This window comes from Myotis myotis, unplaced genomic scaffold, assembly GCF_014108235.1.
Source record: "Myotis myotis isolate mMyoMyo1 unplaced genomic scaffold, mMyoMyo1.p scaffold_m19_p_9, whole genome shotgun sequence".
Taxonomy (NCBI): Eukaryota; Metazoa; Chordata; class Mammalia; order Chiroptera; family Vespertilionidae; genus Myotis; species Myotis myotis.
The window spans coordinates 24,592,068-24,606,629 of NW_023416401.1; the positions used below are offsets into that span (position 1 = coordinate 24,592,068).

The 14,562-nt window shown below is 49.2% G+C and overlaps 1 long non-coding RNA gene and 1 pseudogene across 1 annotated transcript; both read right to left on the bottom strand.

The window, feature by feature from the left end:
• Positions 1-1,159: 1,159 nt before the first annotated feature.
• Positions 1,160-10,851, bottom strand: LOC118662429. Its single transcript, XR_004969767.1, has 3 exons — positions 10,593-10,851; positions 9,100-9,168; positions 1,160-1,678 (listed from the first exon to the last, which is right to left on the bottom strand). It is a non-coding gene; the product is annotated as an uncharacterized LOC118662429 (long non-coding RNA).
• Positions 10,852-12,609: 1,758 nt separating this feature from the next.
• On the bottom strand, positions 12,610-14,419 carry LOC118663229 (annotated as a pseudogene).
• Between the last annotated feature and the right edge of the window lie 143 nt (positions 14,420-14,562).

A 14,562-nucleotide genomic window follows, 5' to 3' on the forward strand; every position in this document is an offset into this window, starting at 1 on the left:
TAAAGTAGCTTTTCCCCTGGTAAGAACCGTTGTATCTGGTAGAAAAATGGTCTCCATTTTGAGCACAAACCTTGTAGCATCCATCCGTTGGTCCTGGTTTGTCTTCTGGGGCTGTAAGAATAGGCCAGCATTCTTTTAAAGGAAAGTACTTCGATTTCAGCACATAACACAACTACATGGTGGGCAACTGCGTGCCGGGTTTCTAAAGTTCATCCCGTTTACTCCACAAAGCAATCTGTAAAGAGGTCCTATTATTAATTCCTATTTTGCAGAGGGAGCAAAGAAGGCTTGAAGAGTAATAATTTTCACAAGGTCAAACAGTTATGTAAATGGTACCACTGAAGTTTCAAAGGCAGTGGCCTTAACCACTCTACACACTGCCCCTCCCCTCTTCTCCAACAGGCAGCTCAGAACTCTATTGGATCTTCAATTATTCTCACCCTGTCCCATCCTAGGAAGATTTTAAGTGTTCCGATTAAAATTGACATCAAGCACAATTGTTCTCGTAAGGTGCTTTAAGGGTAGAGAACAGAGGGCTCCTTAGCTCCTTTGGCCTGAGCACCATGTCCCACTAATGGCACATGTGATCGGGTTAGCAGTTTGGGCAGCTGCCACCAAAGAAAACTTCTAAAACTTTATCATGTCTCCTGCTGCTAAAGCAACTCTCCCCATCCACACTGTCCAGGTGAGTTATTTCTAATCAATGTGAAGGACTTTTCTTTCCTCTTCACTGAATTCAAACATCTCTCCAAGTCCATCTGGATCTTGATCCTGCCATTATTTTATAGCTAACATCTGTATAATATTCACTATGTGCCAGCACAGACCTTTCTGTATATTAACACGAATAATCCTCACAACCCAATGACATCCACACCATCATCCCTATTTTACAAAGTAGCAGAGCAGTTAAGTAACTCACCCAAGGTCACAGAGCTAGTCCATGGCAGAACCAGAATTCAAGCCCAGAAAGTCAGGTTCCAGAATTTGTGCTCTCACCTCTATACTGTGTTGCCTCCAAACATCTGACAATCTCAGCCACTTTTCTGGAGCCCAAAAGATTGACACACACTTAGGGACCTCCTTTTTTTTTTTTTTTTAAACAAAGAGAGGACAGATCAAGGACCCAGAGGCTTTGAAAGATAACAATATTAAGTCAGGATATAATATAACAGTTTATTTCACTCTGTTTATTTCCCCTTTGGTTTCTACTTATGATACTGGTGTTTCATTTGGTAGTAATAACATTTCCTTCTAAAATAAATCTAAGTTAAAATAAGTGAGTTGATGTTAAGAAGTGTTAATAGTGTAAGTGGTTTTCAGATATGACAAATTGTAATGGTCATAGGAATATCAGTGAAGCTTTGGAAAGAACGTGTTCAGTAAAGATAGGTGAGACTTTGCCACAATGACCAAAATAAGCACATGCCTCCGTGCTAACACAGCAGATATTTACTGCTCACTTACAATACATATCTGGCATGGGCTGGCAGGGGGCTCTTCGCTTCCTGGTGACTCCATATCTGTATGTGCTTCCACAACAACCTAAGTACTAGCTCTTAAACCTTCTGCTCAGGTGTGACACAGATGGTTTCTGTTCACATTTCATTGGCCAAGACAAGTCACATGGTCACATCCAACTTCGAAGGAGGCAAGGAAGTGTAATCCTGCCATGTGCCTGAAAGGAGAGAAGTGGAATTGAGAACAGCTCACAGAGACCCTGAGTAAAAGAGCCTGAAAGATGGGTCTAGAAAGGTAGGCCAAGTCATGACTCATTGGATTGTTCTGTCCCAGCACCTGTTCCCAGAGACACCACCATCTGTTAAGCTGATACTTCTCCCAGGCAGCACCTCAGGATTCCTTTTGATTTCATAAGTGGGTTCAGCTGAGCTCTGTGGCCAGTTTTTGTTTCTTCCCTGAAGGTAAATGAGGCAGTTTGGGCTTTGGCTGAGCTAGGATTTGGTTCTGTCACTGTTTTGAAGAGATGGCCAAGGATGGGTAATTGGAAAGGAGAGAAATTCAAGGGTGTGTGTGTGTGTGTGGTGAGGGGGCGGGGGAGTTCAAGGGAGAAGGGAGCCTCACCCAGTGCTTGGTTATCTGATTATCGGGAGGCTTCCTGGAGGCATTTGCAAAGTGGGTCCTGAGGGCTCGGAAGCACCTGGAAGCTCATTAAACATGTGATGCCTGGGCCCACTGTTGACCCTGGAGCCTTGAGGTGGGACCTGAGGCATCTGAATTTTTAATAATGACCACCAATGATTCCAATGGACACAGAAAACTGAGACAGACTGAATTTTGGGGAGAACATTTCCTGTAAGTCTAGAGGTCTTAGCACAGTGGTTCTCAATCAGGGGTTATTTTGAACTCCAAAGGACATATGGCAATGTCTGGAGATAATTTTGGTTGGCATACCTTGCGGTGGAGGGGGGACGAGTGCTACAGGCTTCTAGAGGGCAGAGGCCAGAGATGCTGCCAAGCACCCTACAATGCACAGGACAGTCCAGCCCCTACAACAATGAGCTATTTAGCCCAAAATGTCAGTAGTGCCAAGGTCAAGAAACCCTGCTTAACGAGAGTTGAAGTCTTCCAAATGAAAAGGCACAAATGATTTTTAATCTTCTCTCTTAATTTTACTTTCCAAAATGTCTCTGATAAGCATAGGATCCTTTTCATTGAAAACATAGTGTGCACCAAGCATTTCATGTGCATTATATCAGTTTCTCCTAAAAAAGTCTTTTCAGTCATTTATCTAACAAATATCTATTAAGCACCTATTATGCATTTAATTTTAAACTGTTCAAGATGTGGGGTGCACCCTGGGGAATACAGTAGACAAGAATCATCTCCTGAATGGGGTGGAGGAGATGTACAAAGGCCCTGAGACAGGAAAGAAAAACAAAAACAAAGCTAGTGTGGCTGCTAGTGTGGGGTGGGGCGAGTGAAGTGAAATTAGGTTGGATATGTAGAGATACAGAAACAAGGTTGGGTAGGCCTCAGTCCATGGACATTTTGGATTTTATGAGTTTTGTTATAAATGCATAGGAAGCTGTAATAGTTTAAGAGAGGGACCTGGTCCAATCTGTTTTATAAGATCATCCCTGGACTCTGGGTAAAGAATGGGTATGGGACCCAGAGTGGAGGTCAAAGAGAAGTGAACAGACTTTTACAGACCTGGAGAGATGATGGTGTTGTGGGCAAGGCTGGCTGTAGTGGAGATGAAAAGACGATGAAAATTTGAGATTCCGTTAGAGGTGGCAAGAACTGGATTTCTGATGTGTTGGGAGGGATGGGAGGAAAGACACAAAGGTAGTGACTCCAGGACTTGGGCTTGAATAACGGAGAAGGGGGTGGGGTGATGGGATGTGACAATTAATGTAGATATTATTATTAATATTCTCTTTTTAAAAATGTATTTTTATTTACTTCAGAGAGGAAGGGAGAGGGAGAGAGATAGAAACATTGATGATGAGAGAGAATCATCATCGATCAGCTGCCTGCTGCACGCCTCACACTGGAGATCTGGCCCCAAACCCAGGCATATGCCATGACCAGGAATGGAACCGTGACCTCCTGGTTCATAGGTCGATGCTCAACCACTGAGCACACTGGCCGGTCTTAATATTCTCTTTTTAAGACTAAGGAAGGGAAGTGAATTGTTCTGCTTTACAAAACTAATAAGTGGACTCAAATTCAGTTGTATCTAACTCCAAGGATCATCTTTTCCCAGTCTTCCGGACACACACATTAATTTTTATGATAGTAATATGAAATATTAAGATATTAAATATCCCTGAATGCAAACGAGGAATTCCACAGGGAGCCAGCACAAAACCTGGGACCCTCTTTAAAAGCACCTGGACATTGCAACCGGGTGTGGGGAATATAAATTTCGTAGATAGTGGACTACAGCGCGGTACCGCCGTGGGGAACCGGTTTTAAAATCTTGCGTTCTTATCGATGCAGTGGCCAGGAGTTGGTGTGTGACAGGAGGGAATTTAGCTTGTCCCTAACTAAACCAAGTGAGTTGTGCTGAGCTGTCTTCCGCTGAATTGGGAGAGAGTGGTCCGTCTGGGCCTGTGACTGGTGGGATTGTAATGCAACTTTCGCTGTGATTGGTGAAGCTCGTGTGGTTATTTAGTTTCTGAGAGCCAGTTCTTTTTGTTGGCCACTAGGAGGAGCCCAAGACGCTCAAAGCGCGGCGCTGCGGTGCCTCTGGGCTGCTTTCTGATGGACGCCCTTGGGCTTTGCGCGGCGTCCCAGGGCAACTGGGAGACAGGTGGCCACGCTTCTTTGCACAGCCCCTACGGCCCCTTCCTCTGGCTCTCAGCCCCGCAGAGGACATTGGCTGACCAAGGGGTGGGGCCGCGAGTTCGCGAAGGTTTGTGAAGGCTCAGATCCAAATTACAAAATTGTGGAGTCTTGTCGGGTGAGACTCAGCAGCTGCCCTCCCTCTGCTGCCCCTTCTGCTTGCTTCTGAGCCTTCTCTCAAGTTTATCAGCCTCCATGGCGCCCTTTAAGATCCTGAAAGGACTTTTACACAGTAGTATCACACTGCAGCTTAGAACTGTCCCTTGAGGATAAAGGCCACTAGCTCAGAGACCACCCTATGCAGAAATAATCCCTACAGTCCCCAGGCGCTATTACATCCAGCATTTGAAATTCGTCTCTTTTTTAATTGCTTGCATACTATTTCCACTGTGCCTCCCCACCGAAATGGAGCTCTGTGGAGGAGGGAATAGGATGGCCAGATCCAATACAGAACACCCAGTTACATTTGAACTTGAGGATAAACAACAGAGTTTTAAGTATAAGAGTGCCCCAGGTGTTATTTGGTACATACTTATACTAAAATAATTATTCATCGTTTATTTAAAATTCAAATTTAATTGGGCATCCTGTATCTTTATTTGCTCAAACATCCACAACAGTGCACATGGAAGGGGCCGGATAAATGTTGGAAGATTAGATGGACAAATTCCTTCCTTCCTTCATTTATTCATCCAACCCTTTATATTAAGTTCCAGCTAGGTTCTGGGAATATAAGGGTCAAAGAGGAAGAGGCAGACAAATAACCAGTAACCACCACTGGATTACACTCCGATGACGATGACGTAAAGCACTGGGGACTGTGGGAGCACGAGGAGGAATGGGACCCTGCCCAAGCCAGCAGGACTGCCCAGAGGAAGATGGCTAAGATGGGACTTAGAGGATGAGAATTTGAAGAAAGAGGTGTGACCGCTGCTCTGGGCAGAAGGCCTGGCATGTGTAAAGGCCAGAGACAAGGCTGTGGGATTCTGAAAACTGCAAGTGGCTGGGATGGGGGCAGCTGTGCAGTGTAGATGGGGCTCAGAAAGAGGTGAGGAGACTCACATTCACTGAGCATCAGTACTCACCAGTCAGTGATTGTGCCCATTGTATGGATGAGGACATTGAAACTCGGAGAAGTGAAGTCTCTGGCCTAGGGCTACAGTCTGCGTGGAAAAAGCTTAGCTTCACACTCAGGCCTGGCAGGCTCTGAGGCCGGCACTCTTCTGGAAAAGCCTCTGGGTTGAGCATTCTCACCCCAATTGGAGAATGAGGAAACTAAGGCCCAGAAAGGTGATAGGGTCCTCCCTGTGAATATGGCTCCGTCTGGTGTAGCAGGAGAACACCGAGGCAGTCTGAGACGTATGGTGTATCTCACACACTCCCCAGAGGGACAACAGGGGGGCTGGGGCAGGACCCAGGAGTCCAGGCCACTGTCTCCCATTCCTGTTTGGGTTGGGCCTCTAGAACCCCCTTGCTCACCCCTGTGGCTTATTCCTTGCATGGGTCCTGGGCGGGTCTGCAGTTTCCATGGGACCGCCTCCCACCACCCCTGAAATCTCATTGTGACCAGTATTAAGAGATTAACTCTGTCCAGCAGCCCTTAAGGGTCTTGGGTGCCAGGGTGGCAGTGGGAGCTCCCTCAAGGATGAAGCGGTTGCCCACTGTGTGGGACCCCATAGCACCAGGAGGACGATGTCAGACTGGGGCCAGGGCTTCCCCCGGGACCCACCAGGTATGGTCCCAGCTCCACATCTAACTGGAGAGGAGGATGGGGATGGGAGAGAGACACAGGACCAAGGGGAGGAGTCCAGATTTGGAGCAGGGTAGAGACCTTGTACTCCTAGCCCCCGCCCCAGGAAGGCCCAGGGCCCAGATGGGCTCACCCCATTCTAATCAAGGCAGCATTCAGGTTTCCTCAACAAGGTAAGGAGAGCCTCACAGAGTCTTTTAAGAGTGCTTCAAAACTAACTAAAGACCAGCTACCCAATCTTCTTCATTTTTGCTTTGGGGACATTGAGGCACAGAGTGAGAAAGTGACTTGTCCAGGGTTAGTGAGTTCAAGTTAGCAGTTCAAGAATCCCGGGGGAGTCCTGAAGTAGCCTGAGCAGAAAACGTTTGCTCAAAATGTCCCCTCTGCCTTGAATTCCAAATTCCCCTCCTTGACTTGTAGGAATAGGGCCCCCTCAGTCTTCTTTGCCCGGGCCTCTTCCATCAGCCCTGCTTTCCTTCCCTCCCAGCCTCCCCTCTGCTGCCCTCCCCTGCCACCAGCACAGCCTGAGGCTGGCAGAGTTCCCGGGAGGCTACACTCTGCTGGAGGCCACGACCACCAGGCCTGAAGTGTCCCATCCAGGGACCATTCCCTCACTGGGTTACCATCTGGATGACTTTATAAACATTTCTCTTGACTGCTTTAGCCCCTCTGTGACTTTGGTGCCCAGACACAGTGGAGGCCCTGACGGTCCAACCCCACCCCCCCACCCCCTGCCAGGCCTGCCCTGGAGAAGTGTACGCTCCTGGAAGGCCACAGTGGGGCAGGGGGACCAACACCTTCTCTGGAGCCGGGCAGAGAGAGCTCAGACACCATTGACTCAGCAGTCTGAGCCTCAGTTTCCTCAGGTGTGAAGGGGCAAGAACCCTTCCTCAAAGCTTGCTCACAAATGCTATGGAAAAATCTGCAAGCTCCACTGTTAAATGAGCAAGAAAGGTACAGAACAGTGTAAGGGGCGTGGATGATGACAGATGACCTTATATGCTGCCTCAAGAAAACTTGGAGGATACACAGGAAAGTAAGAGAAGTGGTTACCTATGTGAAGAGGGGAGTGGACTGGTGGGCAGGACACAGGGGAGGAAGCAAGGCTTCTCAAAGTGCATCTTTTATATTGTTTTGATTTGGGGACCATCCGAAGGTAGTGCCGATTAAAAAATAAATTTTAAAATGTTAACAAATTAGGTAAACTATCAAATCATCATCATCACATGTACCTCATTAAGATGACAGGTGTGCAGTGAGGATGGAGACCCATGCACTAGGAGTTGATTAAAGGAACAGGGAAAGCCTAACTCTGAGTCTCTGAATTCCTGTGCCCTTTATTTTCAGTCAGCCTCATTTTGCCAGTAGCAAAATAACGGCCATGGATACTGTCAGGCTTCCTGGAAGGCCTGGATCAGGAGCTTCCCACTTGCTGGCCACAGTGCCAGGCACTGTCTGAATATCCTCTCACTGAATTGGCATTCTGACTCTATGAGGAAGCTGTTGTCATTCCCACTTTGCAGATGGGCAAACTGAGACTCACTGAAGGTGCAACTAGTAAGTTATAGAACTTGAATGCACAACTAGGCCTTTTCTGCTCCAAATTTCAAGCCCTTCTACAGTGGGTCTCAATTTTGGCTGCACATCAGAATCACCTGAAAGCTTACAAAAATACTGAAACCTCGAGCCCACCCACCCCTACTACCAAGATTTGATCATTGGTCTGTGATGGAGCTTGGACATAGTATTTTTTAAAGGCCCTAGGCAATTCTAATTCACTATCGGGGTTGCATCTCTGCTTTATGCTAGATAACTTTTCAAATGGGAAACCAAGACCAGGGAGGGAAATAACCTTGCCCAAGGTCACATAGTGGCTAGAAACAGAGCCGGGGCAGGGCTGACACAGAGCCTTTGTGAAAATAATAAAAGGTGTCCCCCACTCCCTCTGGGCAGGCAAATCCCCATGGGCACTTGGCTTGGTAAGTGGCACAAGGGCTGGATTTCCACCTCCATTTGCTGCCTTAGCCAGAGAACCTTCGTTCAGTGAGCAACCTGTATCCTATTTGCAGTGGCCCTGCTACGAGTCTCAGGATTCCCAAACGCTTCACTTCAGCCATCTCCTGGAGCCCTTTAGAATAAGGGTGCAGGGAGACCAAGGGTAGTTTCTGGGATGTGGGTTCATCCCTCACCCCGAGAGCAGGGCCTGAGCCAGGCAGGGGCTCCCCATCATCCTTTAGGCCCCACAGACGCTGGGCAGGCCCTATCTAACTCCCAAGGTCACTTCTGCAGATAAAGTCAGGATCATAACCAGGAGAGAGAAACATAAACAGGATAGCAACAGCCTCAGCCCAGAAGTCACAAGCCACCTGGCAGGAGACAGCCTATGGGGAGGCCCCGCCCACACAGATCCAAGTCCTCCTGGCTTCCTTCCTGATCATTTTCCAGACCACATTCTCTACCCTGTGTCTCCCACAATGCCCTGCTCTCTGGCCACAGCAGCTTCCGTGCCCGCCCCCATCACCTACTGTGTTCTCCACTTCTAGACATTTTCTCTGCCCAGGATGCCTCCTTCTCCAGGAATCCATCCCCAGCCACTCCAGCATAGAGACTTGTCTTTCTTCTCCCGCCTTCCAGCCCTCAAAGCCCATGCCATGCATAAAGCCCACCTGTGTCTTGGGATGGAGCCTATCTTATCCTCATACTGGACACTTGTCATTGAGCACCTACTGTGTACCAGCCCCGGAGGGCAGGGCGGCCTTGGAGCTAGGAACACAGACTCTGGAGCCAGACTGTTCGGGTTGGAACTCCAGCTCTTGTTTCTTATAAGCGGTGTGAGGTTGGCATATGACTTAACTTTTCTGTGCCTCAGGTCTGGGTGATAAAAACATTACCTACCTCACAGAGTGGCTGTGAAGATTAATGAGCCCCCCCCCCCAAAAAAAAAGCTTTATGAACATTGGCATGATTATCATTGCCTACGTCTCAGCCCATTTTATCCTCACAACAACCCAAGGAGTTAGGGACTGTTATTCCCAACTTACAGGTGAGGAAATGGAGGCACAGAGGGATTGTCAGCGTAGGGCTCCGCATCTTTCTCTATGGCCTGATGCCTGCAGAGAGAGGACGTGGCTAAATGAGTTAGAACTTGGAGCCCCTGGTTTCAGCTCATGGCTGCTCCTTGAGGACCCACAGGACACAAAGCCAGGTGAGTTCCCTGACTTAGGCCTCCTGGTTGCTCTCAGGTGCCACTCTGACCCCAGCCAGCCCCGGGAGGGAGGGTGAATGGTGGAGGAGGGCGTTTAAGTACCATTTGTTCACTAATATCCAGAATACATCACTGAGTCCCAGAGAGAGCCTCTGTCTTCCCTATCCTAGCTGGAGACCCAGGATACCCGGGGTGACGTGTTGCTTCCCCGCTCTGGCCTCCAGCTCCCCATCTGTACAATGACTGAGGGGATAAGTCTGGACCAGCAAGCAGTCTTGCAGTTCTCATTATCCATACCTGGCTCAACCTTTCAAATGAATTATTGAGGACCAGCACACCTGAGAGGCAGGCACTGGGTGAAGCAGGGCCTGTGCACACACTCCCTTAGCTCCTGGGAACCTCAGAACCCACTTTGAAAGGCCCCAGGCCACCTCCTCCTACAGGCTCTCCTGGCTCTGACACTGCAGGATTCTCGAATCCCAAGCTCAAAAGCTGCCGCTTCACATGGAAAGCTTCCCCCCAGCTGCCTTTATCTCTCTTTGGTAACAGAGCAAATTTGCTCAGGACCCAGAACAGGGGGAACAAGCAAACTGTTGACTCTTAAGCAAAACCTCCCCTTTGGAGAGCAGGCAGAGGATGTGCGTGGGGAGGCCAGCGGCCTCTTGCATAACCTGGGCGGCCTCCTGCCCACCCAGATCTTTTCAGGGTTAGGGGTGAAGCAAACCGCAAACTCATGCCCAGTTAATTTTTTAAGGCAAAATCAACAGGCTCAGCAATGATTAGCAGGCAGGTAAGTTCGTCTTAATTGTGCTGAGGACAGGGAGGAAGGAGGCTCCTGGAGGCCCAAGGATGGGGCTCAGTTATCAGTTAACCACATGAATGTTGTTTCCTTCCAAACCCACTGGCCTTCAGCCCCAAGCTCCCTCATCTTCCTCTCATGGCAACCCAGTGGCCATCCGTCACTGAGTGAACACACACCGCCATCCCGGGTCTGCAAGCGGTAGACCCTCGAGGGCTGTGATGGATAAAAGGGGTCCTCCCAGAGCTTGTGGTCTTCTTGTTAAGGCAAAGCTCCCCCACGACCGCTGTGTGGCCTTGAGTATGTTTCTTCCACCCTGTGGGGCTTAGCGAGGGGCCGGGTCTGTGGCTCAACCTGCAGCCACTCCCCTGGGGCTCAGTGTCCTCATCCACCAAATGTCTCGAACTTCTGCGAGGTCATAATTAGATTAAGTCCACGTGGCCTGTACCCCGGGGGGAGGAGGATGGTATGAGCAGTGTTTTAGGAGTCTAGGGGACAGAAAAGATGCCCAGAACAGGGAAGGTGCCTACCTGGTATCTGCTGTCGGTGCCAACAAGCATCAGATCCCAGCTCCAGGAAGAGGGCTCCTCTCAGGTGCGAGGCAGGGGTCCCTGTGGGGTGGGATGGAGCTGCAGGAATGGCCTGACAGACCCCCTGGGGCAGGACCTCTTCCTCCCAGACCTTGGGAGCTGCCAAAGGAAGCAGCCCTGGGCCTGCTGGCTGCCTGGACTGGAGTTTGGTCAGTGGTTGGGGACCTATATTGTGAGAAACTTAGGACTTTGTCCACAAACTGGAATTTGAAATTTCAAAGGGGCAAAACTGAAGGGCCCTACCCCAGAGTAGAGATGGCTCTTGGCTTCTTTCCCCCACGACTTTTGTTCTTTGTCTTGATAAGTCCCTGGTTCCCGCACCACAAGCGGTGGGCGGGGAGAAGAAACAGGAGATAGCAGGTGGTGAGTACCCAGGGGACGCAAAGGTGCCAGGCGGCCCTGGGAGCCGGGCTCTGGAGGATGCCCCTGAACCTGCACATGCCGGGGACAGGCTCCTTCGCTTCTCAGGTCTCTGGGCTCCTGGCAGGAACCGGACAGTGGACCCGCCAGCCCAGTGCGCCAGAATTCTGAGGTTATTTTGTGGGGCCCCAGGACAGAGGCAGCCTGTAGGGGTTGAAGCCCTCAGCTCCGGAGTCATCCTAGAGCTCAGATCACGTCCCCTCTTGTCATGACCTGTATGGCCTTAGGCAAGTCACACCACCTCTCAGCGTCTCTGTTTTGTCATTTGTAAAGGGAGAACAGTGAAAAGTTCTCAGCTCTGGGTCTAGCACAGACTCTCCAGAAACATTAGCCATTATTATAATTTAAAAAAAAAATACGTGGCTCACAGTGGCAGCTCCCTTAGCCACTGTCCACACCAGATGCCTGAGCACCCTGCCCACAGCTGGGTCTCAGCAATCCTTCCCCAACACCCGGTGCCCTCCTTTCCTTCCCGAGGCCTTAGTTTCTCCATCTGCAACATGGAGTTGTCCTCTGGGTGAGCTCTGAGGGCCTTTGCTATTTATTCCCTGGGAGCTGTTGCATGTTGAGCTGGGGTCTGATGGCCCAAGGGGGCGGGGCAGCGGTAAAGAGGGCTGCTGAGGAGCATTTGAGATCTTGATCCCTGGCATAGGTGAGTAGTTTGGCTCAAATAAGCTCTTATAAAAATTTTAATAAAAGAAGGGCTGCTGAGTTGATGGTGTGGAGGCCAGGGTTTGTTTAGGGCTGGGCATGCCATCGCTAGGAGCTCTTCTGTGCAGGGGTCCTGATTATGTGACCAGTGGGTCAAGAGTCAACCACCAATGACAGCAATTGCTACTGTTGCACTATATGCCTACACTTGGCCATTATAGCCCAACTGTCACTGTGAAGAACGCGTCAACCCATTTATCTAATGCCAAACTAAGGCTGAGTGAGGTGGAACCTGTGGTCACAAAGTTTGGGAAGCTGGCAGTGCCTGGATTTTGACTCAGGTCTTTCTGATTTCAAGATCTGTGGTTGATTCTATGGGTTGGGGTTTGGGTGGGGCCTGGAGGTGGGACTAACAACCTTATAGTAGTATCTCATTTAATTGTCACCGGAAACTACAAATTAGGCCCATTTTACAGAAGGAGAAACCAAGACTTCAAAATAATAACTTGCCTGAGACCACAGAGCCAGTAGATCTTATAGGCGGTGGGTTGTTTAGATGAGGAACAAGTATCTAGAATACATTGTTTGGCATCAGCTAAGGGTCGGGTAAATCATGTATGTAATGGATTACATAAGTTATATAGTTCAGGAGTGGGTAGATTTACTTTTTCGGTACGTTGTGATGGGTAGGATATGTCTGGGATATGAAATAGGTTTCAGAAATGTACCTCATAGACAGTAGGTCATATGTTGTACATTTGGTAGAGTGTGTATGTCATGGTTTGTATAATTAGCTGCTTGTCATGTGCAGGCTGTCTACCTGGTCGTTCTTGTATGCAAGCGGTCATGTAAGTGGCATGACATGGCTCACCCTTGTTGATCATAGACCTTATTGGATTCAATCTAAGATGCCATCCATAGAGAGTGAAAGATTGTTATATTTGTTACCAATTAAACTCTGACATGCCAACAACCACATTCCGCTTTTGGGAATGTGGAACGTGCCTCTTTTTGTGTGTGTGAGAGTTTCATAACTTTATTCAACAAACAGCAGTTAGTTGTCATCCACGTTAGCTGTAGATTTTTGAAAGTGGTGACAGGTACATAAGCGACCAAGGTACACAGTTGACTTGACCCACTGGTCACACTGGCGACCAAGGTATTCATCCACATTACGTTTTCTGGACAAACGTACCCGGATACGAGATGGGGCATTCCTTATTCCTTTGGCCCAGACAGCTTTGTTCGGCCTGGCCTCAATGCGCACGTCTGGAGTCCCCGTCTCCTTCATGGCAAATTTCCAGGTCTCCTTGAGTGCCCAAGGGGCACGCCTCTTGAACCCCACGCGATGGATGCGCTTGTGGATGTTGATAGTGTGCTCCCTGCTCACCACCTCGTTGATGGCGGAGCGGCCCTTCTTCTTCTCGCCACCCTTCTTTGCGGGAGCCGTCGTGCCTGGCAAGTTGGAAAGACTGGAATGTGCCTCTTATGTGTAGCATGTATTGCTAGATTATGAGAGGAGTAGCTGTGTGCGTCTTGTCACAGGTGCCAGACAGGTGGCAGGACCTGGAGTCAGCCCTTGGAGACACCCCCCCAAGAGCTGCCCCTCCTTCCCCTTTGTGCTTATCCCTTAGTCAGGTCTCCAGCCCAGCTCAGCACCGCCCCCAAGGCCACTGGAGTCAGGATAAGATGTCCTGGGGCGGGGGGGGGGGGGGGGGGGACCCACCAGTAGTTGAAATCTTCTTCAGGCCCTTATGGAATCTCAAAGTGTGGGATGTGGCGGGGGCACTCTCTCTCCCTCCCTTGAGTTCTTATTCTGATATAACAAATGGGCCAGGATCTGCTCCCCATTCTACAGAGAGGGAAATTGAGACCCTGAGAGAGATGTGATTTAAACAAAGTTATCTGAATGGTGACAGCTAATTCCTAAACTCAGGCCTCTCGGCCACAAATCCAGCCTCTCTTCTCCTTCTGAACAATTGCTCTCCCCACCTCCCCCCCCCAGTTATCTCAGCTCCAGGAGAACAAAGCTACGCAGGGCAGAGAGAAGGCTTTTAATAATTGAAAGAATATGAGGAGGGTGCCTCCACACCCCTTCAAACATACACCGCCTCTCCCACTGGTTTGCCTACGCATTAATTCATCCATCTATTTACTCATTTACTCATTAGTTCACTAATTCACCCACTCATTAATTCACTCATTCACACATGAATTCACCCTGTCTGTAATCACTCACTCTTTTTTTTTTCTTTTTATTGATTTCAGAGAGAGGAAAAGAGAGAGAGAGAGAAATATCAATGATGAGAGAGAATCATTGGTAGCTGCCTCCTGCATGCCCCCTACTGGGGATTGAGCCTGAAACCCAGGCACCTGCCCTGACTTGGAATGGAACCGTGACCTCCTGGTTCATGGGAAGATGCTCAACCACTGAGCCACACTGGCTGGGCAAATTCACTCACTCATTCACCCACCCACTCATTAGTTCACTCACCAATTCACCCACCCTCACTAATTGTCTCTCTCACTAATTCACCCACTCTTGCTTACTGTTTTAACAAATCCTGCCACCGCAGTCCTTTCAGCTGAAAGAGGACAGGCTCCCAGGCCACCAAACCTCGGTCCTTCTACCTCTGCCCAGTGATTTCTACCTTTTGCTTCGCAACCTTACCTCTCCAGCCAGATTGGGAGCTCATGGAAGCGTCTGTGGAGAGGGCAATGAGGACTGGAGGTAGGAGGAGAAATGGATGAGCCATGAGCTGAAGGCAGACAGGACCAGCTGCACCATGTCCAGGGCCCAGTCCAAAATGAAAAGGCAGGGCCCTATGTTCAGAAATTG